The 10,819-nt window shown below is 38.7% G+C and overlaps 1 protein-coding gene across 1 annotated transcript in view; it reads right to left on the reverse strand.

Annotated features, from left to right (window-relative positions):
* The window catches only part of LOC134820230 (uncharacterized), a 38,801-nt gene extending 28,358 nt beyond the window's left edge, over nucleotides 1-10,443 (reverse strand). The window contains exon 1 of the mRNA XM_063830453.1: nucleotides 10,418-10,443. The gene's annotated coding sequence lies outside the window, so the exon portion shown is untranslated. The remainder of the gene's footprint in view (nucleotides 1-10,417) is intronic.
* Between the last annotated feature and the right edge of the window lie 376 nt (nucleotides 10,444-10,819).

The raw sequence follows: 10,819 nt of genomic DNA on the forward strand, positions 1-10,819 counted from the left end.
CGCCGCCTTAATGCCAGGATCAATGCTATAAAGCATGGTGTTAGAACTCCACGGAACAGCACTAAACTCGATAACCTCAACAACGAACGTGCTAACATCGAAATTCTTATGAAGGAAGACATCAAACAAGAACGGCTCCGACAGGAAATTGCTGCGCTAGCTAAGATGAAGATCAATCCCAAGGCGTTTTATTCTTACGCTAAGAAATCGGCTAAGTTCAAGGCGCCTGTTGGACCTCTCGCCGATGATGCTAACAACCTGCAGTGCGATCCCACTGTTATGGGCAACATCCTCCAGAAGCAGTACCAGAAAGCCTTCAGTAACCCTGAAAACGTCAACCCCGATAACACCCCTGACGAAAAAGGGCATACAGAAGAACTCTCCGACATCACCTTCTCGGTTGACGACGTCCTTAGTGCTATCAAGGAAACAGGGAGGTTCTCCGCTCCAGGACCAGACAAGTTCCCTGCTCTCATCTTGCGGGAATGCAAGGACGCTCTAGCTCCCACTATAGCCAAGCTCTGGCAGCTATCTTTTGATACTTCGGACATCGCTGAGATGTTCCGCTCCCAGAGTATCATCCCTATCTTCAAGAAGGGGAGCAAGGCTGTAGCCGCTAACTACAGGCCGGTTTCACTGACTTCTCACCTCATCAAACTCTGTGAACGCATCATGCGCAACCAGATGGTCAGCTTCCTTGAACGCAACAACATGTTCAACCCTGATCAGCACGGTTTCCAAAAAGGCAAGAACTGCCTCACCCAGCTTCTCCATCACATCGAGGATATAATCTGCGATCTCAACCTCGACAAAAATGCTGACGTGCTCTACCTCGACTTCAGCAAAGCCTTTGATAAGGTTGACCACAAGATACTCCTCAAGAAGATTCAGGCCTTTGGTATCCGTGGTAAGCTCTACGACTGGATAGCCAGCTTTCTTACTGGCAGAAAGCAGCATGTTATCGTGGATGGGGTCATGTCCACGATCATCGACGTCATCAGTGGGGTTCCTCAGGGTACTGTCCTAGGTCCCCTTCTCTTCCTCATCTACATTGACGACATCTTCTCCGTAGTCAAGCACAGCAAGATCAAAGTGTTTGCAGATGACTCGAAGCTCCACAAAGATATATCTTCCCATATCGATCGCATCCTTCTCCAAGAAGATCTTCTCTCGGTTGTGCATTGGGCTGATGCTAACAACATGGAGCTTAACGAGGAAAAGTTCCAGCTTCTACAACACGGCAAACTACCGGACTTGAAGCAGCCCTACATCTTACCATCTGGAGAGACTCTTAAGGGCTCTGACCACGTGAAGGACCTGGGTGTCTATATCGACCCAGACCTCAACTGGCGCACTCACATAGCGATGAAGTCTGCCAAAGCCAGAAACATGGCTAGTTGGGTGCTACGCACCTTCATCTCCAGGGATGTAGCGACCATGATGCTCCTGTACAAGTCCTACGTACGATCTCATCTTGAATACTGCTGTCCTCTGTGGTCTCCTCACATGCAGTGCGAAATTATTAAACTCGAAGCAGTTCAACGATCCTTCACTGCTAAAATCCAGGGTCTTGGAAATCTCAACTACTGGGAACGCCTCCGTCGCCTGTCTATGTACTCCCTTCAAAGGCGGCGTGAGAGATACACTATCATCCTAGTTTGGAAGATCTATAACAATCTCGCTCCAAACAGCATGAACATCAACTTCCGCGAGACCTCACGATACGGAACTACGTGTATACGACCACTAGGGTCCTCCAAGTACACAAGTGTCAATAACCTGAGGTTCAACTCCTTTGCCTCTAGAGCCTCTGCACTGTACAACGTGGTCCCTCCCGCCATCAAGTCCCTCCTGACCTTGACCACTTTCAAACCCGCTCTTGATGCTTTCCTCAATGAATTCCCTGACACTCCACCAACACCTGGGTACACTGGACAGAACAGGAACTCAATGCTGGAGTGGGCCGGTGGCACGTGTCTCTGACACGCTACTACATGGCGGTGGAGATGCAAGACATTCTTGGCCTGGTAGCACTCTAGCTCGGATCCCAACCCAAGTAACCCAAGTAAGTAGCCTTTGAAACTTACCGTTCAGTTGATTACTCCTTTATAAATTCTCTGATTGGTTTGGTAACTCGATGTGAGTGTTAGAGCCTTAGAGGTTCCAATAACAAATTTAACAATCACAAAAGTAGTTTGATTGGAAGTCGTTTTGATAGTTTGGCATATGATATAAAATTAATGTTATATCCTCCGGCCCCCATAATACGTATGAGTAATACTCAACCAGATGCCATATGGTTGAGTATTGGTTAACATACTGCCTGGCAGCTGTGTAACAATGAGTAATACTCAACCAGATGCCATATGGTTGAGTATTGGTTAACATACTGCCTGGCAGCTGTGTAACAATGAGTAATACTCAACCAGATGCCATATGGTTGAGTATTGGTTAACATACTGCATGGCAGCTGTGTTACAATGAGTAATACTCAACCAGATGCCATATGGTTGAGTATTGGTTAACATACTGCATGGCAGCTGTGTTACAATGAGTAATACTCAACCAGATGCCATATGGTTGAGTATTGGTTAACATACTGCATGGCAGCTGTGTTACAATACACGTGACATGTCTTACTCAAGTACCCGCAAGTTTTATTTACTATTTTAACTAAGTGTTGAATCATCAATCAATGATTGGCAGCTGCTGATGGCAGCCATTTCTCCAGGCGATGGTCAGAATGTGCTGTGAAGTGTAATACTACACAAATCTAGCTAATGGTATGCTAATTAGTGCACTAAATATCTCTTAATATCGGTACTAACGCTGCTATTTGTATCGTCTGTATCTGTGATCAGAAAATCAACAACTTTATTTACTATAATTACGAACTTTGAATAATGTTTCCAGGTTTTGACTAACTGGTGTCATGGCGTAGGAATCTTGTTAGATAAGTAGATACCTAGTGCCTGGTACATTTACGTACGCTGAGAGCTATAAGTGTACATATATAGTGCGTTCACCAGAATCCTGTTCTTTCAATATACAGCTTTTTATTTTCATTGCCCTGATTTGACGGAAATAAATACTTTACGATAAGTTACGTTTACGAGATAAGTCACGTTTAGTATTTATATTGTTAGAAACGTGGCTACTCACTGATACATAACGTAACTTTCCAGTTTTCAACCCAATTCTTGCAAAAAACGACATTGTTTTATTTTAATAAGCTTGAGTTTAAATGTTGGTAACTTTTTGTTTACTTCTTCAATTCATGTATTCACAATGATTCAAGTAATGCTATATATTGTGCCAGTATTAGTTGAGTTTGGTATTGTTCTCGACAATACCAGATACTTAGACAACACTAAATACATTCTATTAGTATACTAGGAGCATAGTTAATCATTAATCAATGTGCTATAATCAATAGGAGATTAGTCCAGCTGTCACAACAAGCTCAATAACTTGTTCATATGATTATTGTACACTGCTATCTTCAAAGTTTATTAAATACTGAGTCAATTAACTCTGTGCTATTAATAAGCAAAGCTAGGAAGATGGACCATGTTTGTGTCACGTGTTAGTATGTACCCCTGCATATTCTACTCCAACGCTTCATTTGACTTATGAGTTTAATAATAGGAAAGATAAATGTATTTAACTTATAAATATGCGTCTTTAATTCTAGTAATTTAAGCTTACGAAATGTAGAGCAACTTTTCAAACTGAGAGATCAAGCCACGAAAGGAAAAATGACACATGTGGTGTCACATGACACATGTGGTAAGTTCTTGCTATTATTTAGGTAACTTATTGGTTTAGTATCTGGGAATTGGGAGTCATCTTAATTATAGTATGCCTTTATATGGATAAACTAGACCTGTTTGAGCCAGGGAACGGCCTAGCAGGATAATCAGGATGGCCCGGTACCCAAAGATACCAATACTATACCAATAGAAGATGGATAGGACAGATGTATCAAACGGGTTGTTCCTTCTGTAATATAAGTTTGTGTTAGGTTTCTAAACTTTTGCGAAGTGTCGCTGTAAAGTAAAGTTAAGGGTGTGGCTTGTATGTATCTCTTTGGTCTTTGGAGATAAATGGTGAGTAGTATACCGTATACTAATGTATGGGGTATGTATAATAGGTTTAGAGAGCTGGATCTCATTGAGTGTCTTAGCCCGGTGGACCTGAATACGTGTTGGATTGGTTATGTAGTGGGGGGGGGGGGGGGGGGGGGGGGGGCGGGGGCAAAGTCAGTGTACAAACGTTGGATCTTATACCTCCGCCGTGTTTTATATTTGAGAGTTGTTGCTTTGCAGATGGCATACTAGACTACTAGTTCTTCTTCTTATGTTTTTATTGGCCTTTTGATCTATACCTCTTTACACACGGTTAGCAAGCTGTTTCCACCTCACCTTCCTTAATTAGGCTTAATTGTCACCTCTTTTGTTTACTCTACAGATTGACATGTTAAGTTGTACCCTATTTTGGATGATATTAGTTTAAGATCTTATCACGTGACCGGCATATGAGTCATGTGACTAGTAGTAGTTAGAGGCAGTCAGAGAGACTGTCGGGACTCTTTCGGTTGTACGGATTCTTCCTGTATTACTCTCTATACGTTTAAGATTTCTTATTTTAACCACTGGTTTCATTTGTACCTACCTTATCATTTTCTTTAGTATCTAAGATAGCTGCACCCTGTAAGGAGGTGGGTAAGGACTAAGGATTCTAGTGTTTTCTCTGATCTGTTGTTTGGTGTCAAGGTGTCGGTCGAAGATACTAATGTCAATGATCTTCTTGTGGTGAATGTCTGGGGATTTGAACTTTTTTTAAAAGATGCTTTTATTTATGTCTTTAATTATATTATGCCTTGATGTTAGAACATCAAGGTTAATTCGTCCAACAGTCAAGCTGCTAGAATTAGAAGAAACAGTTATAATCAACTAATAAACAACTAATAAACAATCTCCCAATTATTCAACGGCAATTCGGTAATCTGTCGATGGTCACTTAACGCACGGTTAAAAGCACGGTTAAAGCACGGTTAACGCACAATGGTTAGTTAAGGCACGGTCAAGGAACGGACACTTAATGTAAGGTTAAGGCACGGTTAAGGCACACAGTTGAACGAAACGCACGGTTAATAAAACAATTATTTATTTTGACGGCACAATCAAACAATATCATTTATCTTGGGATTTGAGAGTGACCTGTGCTTGAAACCCCTCAACCATCAACTTCGTCAATATATTTACTATACAAATATAGAAAAATATCATAATCAAGAAAAATATCATAATTAAATAAATCTAATTTTGAGAATATCTATACTTTAACAACTTTTCACAATGTAACAATTATATAAGAGATTTTATTTTTCAAATATAGGTGATAATTATAGGTGATTTTATTTTGCAATAATAGCTCTGATAAACGATAATGCAATATTCTCTATCATACTAACAATGTGAACTTTAATCTCTGAAATATTAAATATGTTCACACAAAAAAATCGTATAATCTAGTATCACTCCTTAGGGCTTATTTTGTATTCAATTTTACTAACGATTTGGATCAGAATGTTAACCGTGGTTACCCCTGCCATCCAACCTTCAGCTCCTACTCCACCTCCTACTATACAGACTGCTGCATCTTCAACTCAGCTGCAGCCTCCTCCTCAACTCAGCTGCATCCTCAACTCAGCTGCAGCCTCCTCCACCCTATGGAGCCCCACCCCCCTATTCTGCAAATCCAGCTACAGGACCAGTGCGATCCAGAAGACAGATCTTCTCTCTACCGGCGTTGCTATCAGAATATGATTCTATAAAGGAAGCTGTTAATTCTGGATTATCACTGACCCTAATCCAGCACGGAGTGTCAAGAACCCACTTTACCAGGAAACGATGCATTTCCGAAGCTGCAAAAGTGGACCAGGCTGCTCTTGAAGTCTTGAGTAAGCAATGCTGCAACTAGGAAAGCTGACGCTCCCAAACCTGTATGTTTTAGAATAGTTTCACTACTTGTGCATTAACCGTGCGTTAACCGTGCCTTAAGTTTTTCATAATTAGTCCTTAATCAAAAAAAATATACAAAATAGCAGTCTACGCACTAATAACTAGATTGATTACATAAATAAAAGTTCCTTACATTAATTTCCAAGTTTATGTAATCCAATCTCTTTCACTTATAGACTCGGATAACTGTGTGTTTATTTCCGGATTTTCGTGTTTGATAGGCACTGACCAGGGACAACAGGAAATCGCGGCATGTACGGACTACGGAATCGCGATTTTTCCCATTATTTGCGACTAATTTTATGTATAATTTAATGTATAATCTGTTAAAATTCGCGGTATCGCGATTTTTGGCCAAAATAATCGCGAAATCCTTTTGTCCCTGGTACTGACCGCCACAACTGTCACTGTCAGTCCACGTTATAGTCTTTGCATTTTTCTGCGTACTGTAAACTGGAAAGGTATGTTTGGGCGTGAGATATCTGCATGTTCCTTTAGGTAATGTTTTCCCATGGCTGTTGATTTGTCGCCATTATATCCCTCACAGATTTGTAGTGTTCCCAGGTTATCTGGTATACCTGACATTTAAGTTGGTAGCAGATATTCTTCAGACCAGGTCATCCGTTTTTTAAGTTACGATGTAGATTATTTTGTCCATTTTCTTCACTCCTACTGTTGTTCCTTTTATAATTTGTTTCATGGTATTGCTATTAATATTTGAATCGTATAGAATTTTGTAAATTAGGAGATATTTCACGTTATTGCTTGTCATTTTTAATTCTATAAATTTTTGTAAAATTTGTAGGCCAGGAAATGCAATAATAATAAAAGGTTGTGTCGCTAGCATAGTGCTCCTAAATATAGAACACGGGTTTGATTCGGTGAAGTGTTAACTCTTGAACCCCCGTTTAGTAAAACGCAGCAGATCATTGTCTTGGCGAGAGAATAATACTGTACAGAATATGTGGTTTATATCAGTCGTTACTCTGTTTTATTATTAGAAGTTTTGTACGTGCCTAAGGTTTACACACCCTCTGAAATACTTACAAACAATATGCTCATATTACTCATAACACATGATACCCCTGACACTATATATTCTCTTCTCCTCCTCTCCCTTTACTACCTTCATACACTGTCTATCAGCAAATGAGCCATATAAATATAACAACATGATAATGACAATATAATATTACAATGTGATAGCAAGGTTATAAACTATAAAGCTTAGCTAATTTCACAACGGCGGGGTAAATTGGGGGAAATGTGACTGTATCCGATGTAATGTGCGTATAAGCTAGGCTCTACGTACCAACTACCAACGACGAGGGTTGATAATTATCAGTTTAGAGGGATCAACTTGACGACAACACCAACAATTACTCTTTTTAAGTGTCCAACTCTTAAAATAACTCTTTTGAAGTGTCCAACTGTCGGGGGGACCAAGCCATCTGCAGCGTACTGAGATCAATACTCGTATAGTACCGTACAGATATGCTGTAATCTGTGTCCTTCTGAAAAACTTTTTATCGTTATCTGCATCCATACTGTTTTGTCGGTAAACTAAATAAGATAGTTTAATCTTTATTATTGATATGTTAACTCACAAAGGAGCGGTTCTGATGAAGGGGGTTCGTGTTTAGTTCATATTAGGAAACTTGGTACTGATTTATCTTGTGAAACTCTTTATAGTTTGCGGAATTATAATTAGTTAATTGTTTAGAAGTTGCAGTGCGTACACTGTATAATGTATATGAGTATATTTGTATATGTGTATATGGATATTTCAGTGAATAATGGGTTAAGGACTGTATGACTGGATTAATTAATCTACTCCGTCCGTTTGTAACTTTCCAATCCTGCTTTGATTTAGGAATTGTAAACACATCTCATTTTTTCTGCGGCAAATATTCAGCCTAACGCAGTTTCATTTTTCACTTATCTACAAAACTTCGGCTAGTATAGATTCTTTTCCGTTACAGTTTTGGTTTCGTTCATATTTTATCTGTAAAGGACTGTAACGATGCTTATAAGCTAAAGAGCTAATTTATCAACAGTTACTGCCCGATATCTAAGTAAACTGCCTGACTTTGACAAAACAAATCTGCGGTGGCGAAGAGAACTGTCATATTAGTTAGAGACTAAAGTTCAACTTAAAGGTTGAACGTTCAACTTGACAGGTCTAGTGACTGCTCTGGATAAACATCAAACATCCCCCCTCAAAAGTCCGGTCCTAGTTTGTTGGTCAACTGCTATCTCGAAACCAAGTTTCACAAAAAAATCAGGGTGAACCCCCCCCCCCCCCCCCCCCCCTTAAATATCGGTAATTTTACAATTGTTTTACAGGATTGTTATCAGCTCAGTCAAACAAAACTTTTGGTACCAAATTAACAATATTTGAGGGTACAACCTTATTTAAAACTTGTTTCGGGGATTTAGCATATTATTTCTTTAAATCTGACAATATCAGGTTCCTAAAGTTTCGTCTCGCCAAGTTGATAACGGCCCTATAAAAAGTGTTTTAGAATAACTGATACTATGGAAGTAACAGGCCAAAAACTTTGTTTAAACTGTAAATTTTGCATGCGGCAACCAAAAACCGTGTAGCATTTTTTGCTTTCTGGTAAATTTATGTTATTCACATTTTAAACAACTTTATCAAAATCGGAAAGAAAAAAAATTATGCTCCAACTCTTAGAGCTTATTACTATTAGATACATAAACTAAACGTAAAATGTTATTATCAAACTGGTTTAAATTGTAGTGTTGAACTTTGAACTTGGAGTTTACAAATTAATAATAGTGCTCTGTGGAGGGCGAACATTTGTTTTATAACCTAGTTAGTAAATATAATTAGAGGCAGGGAACAATGATCGGACTGTTCAAACGATATGGTAATGTCATTGAAATTCTCCTTAATTAGTGAGCAAACAAAAACTTGCCGGGTAACATTTTGTCTTCGGCCTGGACTAAATGGGCTATTATGTTTCTATTAGTATTATGAAGGCTTTAGGGCATTGTTGGCTACAAAAAGGGTTGTGTTGATGATGAAAGTGAAATAGAACTTGGTATGGGGAAGCTGTTTACTCCACTCAGTAACAGCATCTTTGAGGGTTTGTTGTTTTAAAACATATAAGTAAAACGGCCACGGAATTTGTATCTATATTAAGCAGGAGCCTTCCGAATACATTTGTAAATCGTCTACAGTATCTTGTTTAATTTTAAACAGTAAACACATTGTTTGGATAATGGTTTATGTTGCTTGGTACAGGAAGTGGTATTTACACCACTTTGCTACTAACCTGCAATTACTATATTCTCTTGGAAGCCTTAAAGTGATTTTATATTTACAAACGATTTCTTTTATTAAATTTTCCGGTACAGAATATGTCAAAGCTTGCAATTTTTTTTCTTCATAAATCTCAAATTTAGATTCTACGTTTTTCAGCTGTAGGGGTTTAACGTTGAGTGTATTGCGTTTTATACTTTGAAATATATCTTATTTGTACAATCCAGCTGTGTCCATCTATATAATTATAAAGTAAATACTGCTAATCGTTTGCCAAGCCGTTAAAAGGCCAAAATTTCTATCGAATTATACTATAAACAGGTTGACATTCAGAAAGCAGCTTTAGCGTCCTTAGTTTTGTTTTTTTCCATCTTGCGCCTTTCACTTAAAATAAATGGTGTTATCGAAAACTTTAATCACATCAAAATCAGATTAGAAAGCAATTCTGGATTCGATGCGAAAAAATAGCATTTAAAAGATCTTCGTAATGTGTCTGTGAAGGTAAGAAAGTATTTAATAAAATAACGGAGATACCTACGTTATTAACAACTCCCTCAGTTTTTGCAATATAAAATGTGTCAGTTACTTATTACATTAGTCTGGCAGCCGTTATTACACATAAAAACGAAAGGAGGAGGAGGAATCCGTCACGTACACTGGTAGAGGAGGCTGAACGAGTGAACTGCCTCTCATCGTAGTGCTGAAGGCGCTAACCAATGCTTACCAATGCTAACCAATGCTAACCAATGCTAACCAATGCTTACCAATGCTAACCAGTGCAAGTAGTAACCAATGAATATTTGTATCACTAATGATAGTTTGACAGCTCCTAGCATCTTGTATCTGGTATACGCCTCTCCTCAGCAGCGAGTGAAAAGTAAAATAAAGAAGCTCCGGATGAACCGAGCTGAGTCTCTTCTCTAACGTAGTACTACTACTATTAATCTGGTGGATTCGTGTAGTGTTATTGAGTCTCATTTTGATAGTTCTTTTATTGAAATTTCTGATTGTTTCTGAATAGACTCAGTGAAGAGTGAAGACAGATTCTAATGGAAACAAATAGCTGAATAACGTATCGACATTTCTACGTCATACTCATATTCTCAAATTATTTGTTATATAGTAGTGTTTAAAGTATTAAAACTGGTAGTACTAGTAGTCTCATATGATGAGTTCTCATAGTCACGTGATGGTGGAGATTGTCTGATAGCTGCAATAAATCTGCTGTTTTATTGTTACATCGTAAGTTTGTTATTGTATCTAGAGTAGCATAGAATATTGTAATATTGGCTCCTTATTATATCCATAGCACCAACAGTGATCAGTATTAGATGTATTATAATTTGCTGATTGATGCCGATAGTGGAGGGGAGCATCGCAACCCTTGTGGTTTTATTGGCCCCGCGCTGCGTCATTATTCGTTTGTCAAGCTCCTCTTCTTCTTGATTATGGATATGACTTAGCAACTGTTTACTTCCATTAGGCTCTAAAAATACCCGTCACG

This window comes from Bolinopsis microptera, chromosome 8, assembly GCF_026151205.1.
Source record: "Bolinopsis microptera isolate Bmic1 chromosome 8, MBARI_Bmic_1.0, whole genome shotgun sequence".
Classification (NCBI taxonomy): Eukaryota; Metazoa; Ctenophora; class Tentaculata; order Lobata; family Bolinopsidae; genus Bolinopsis; species Bolinopsis microptera.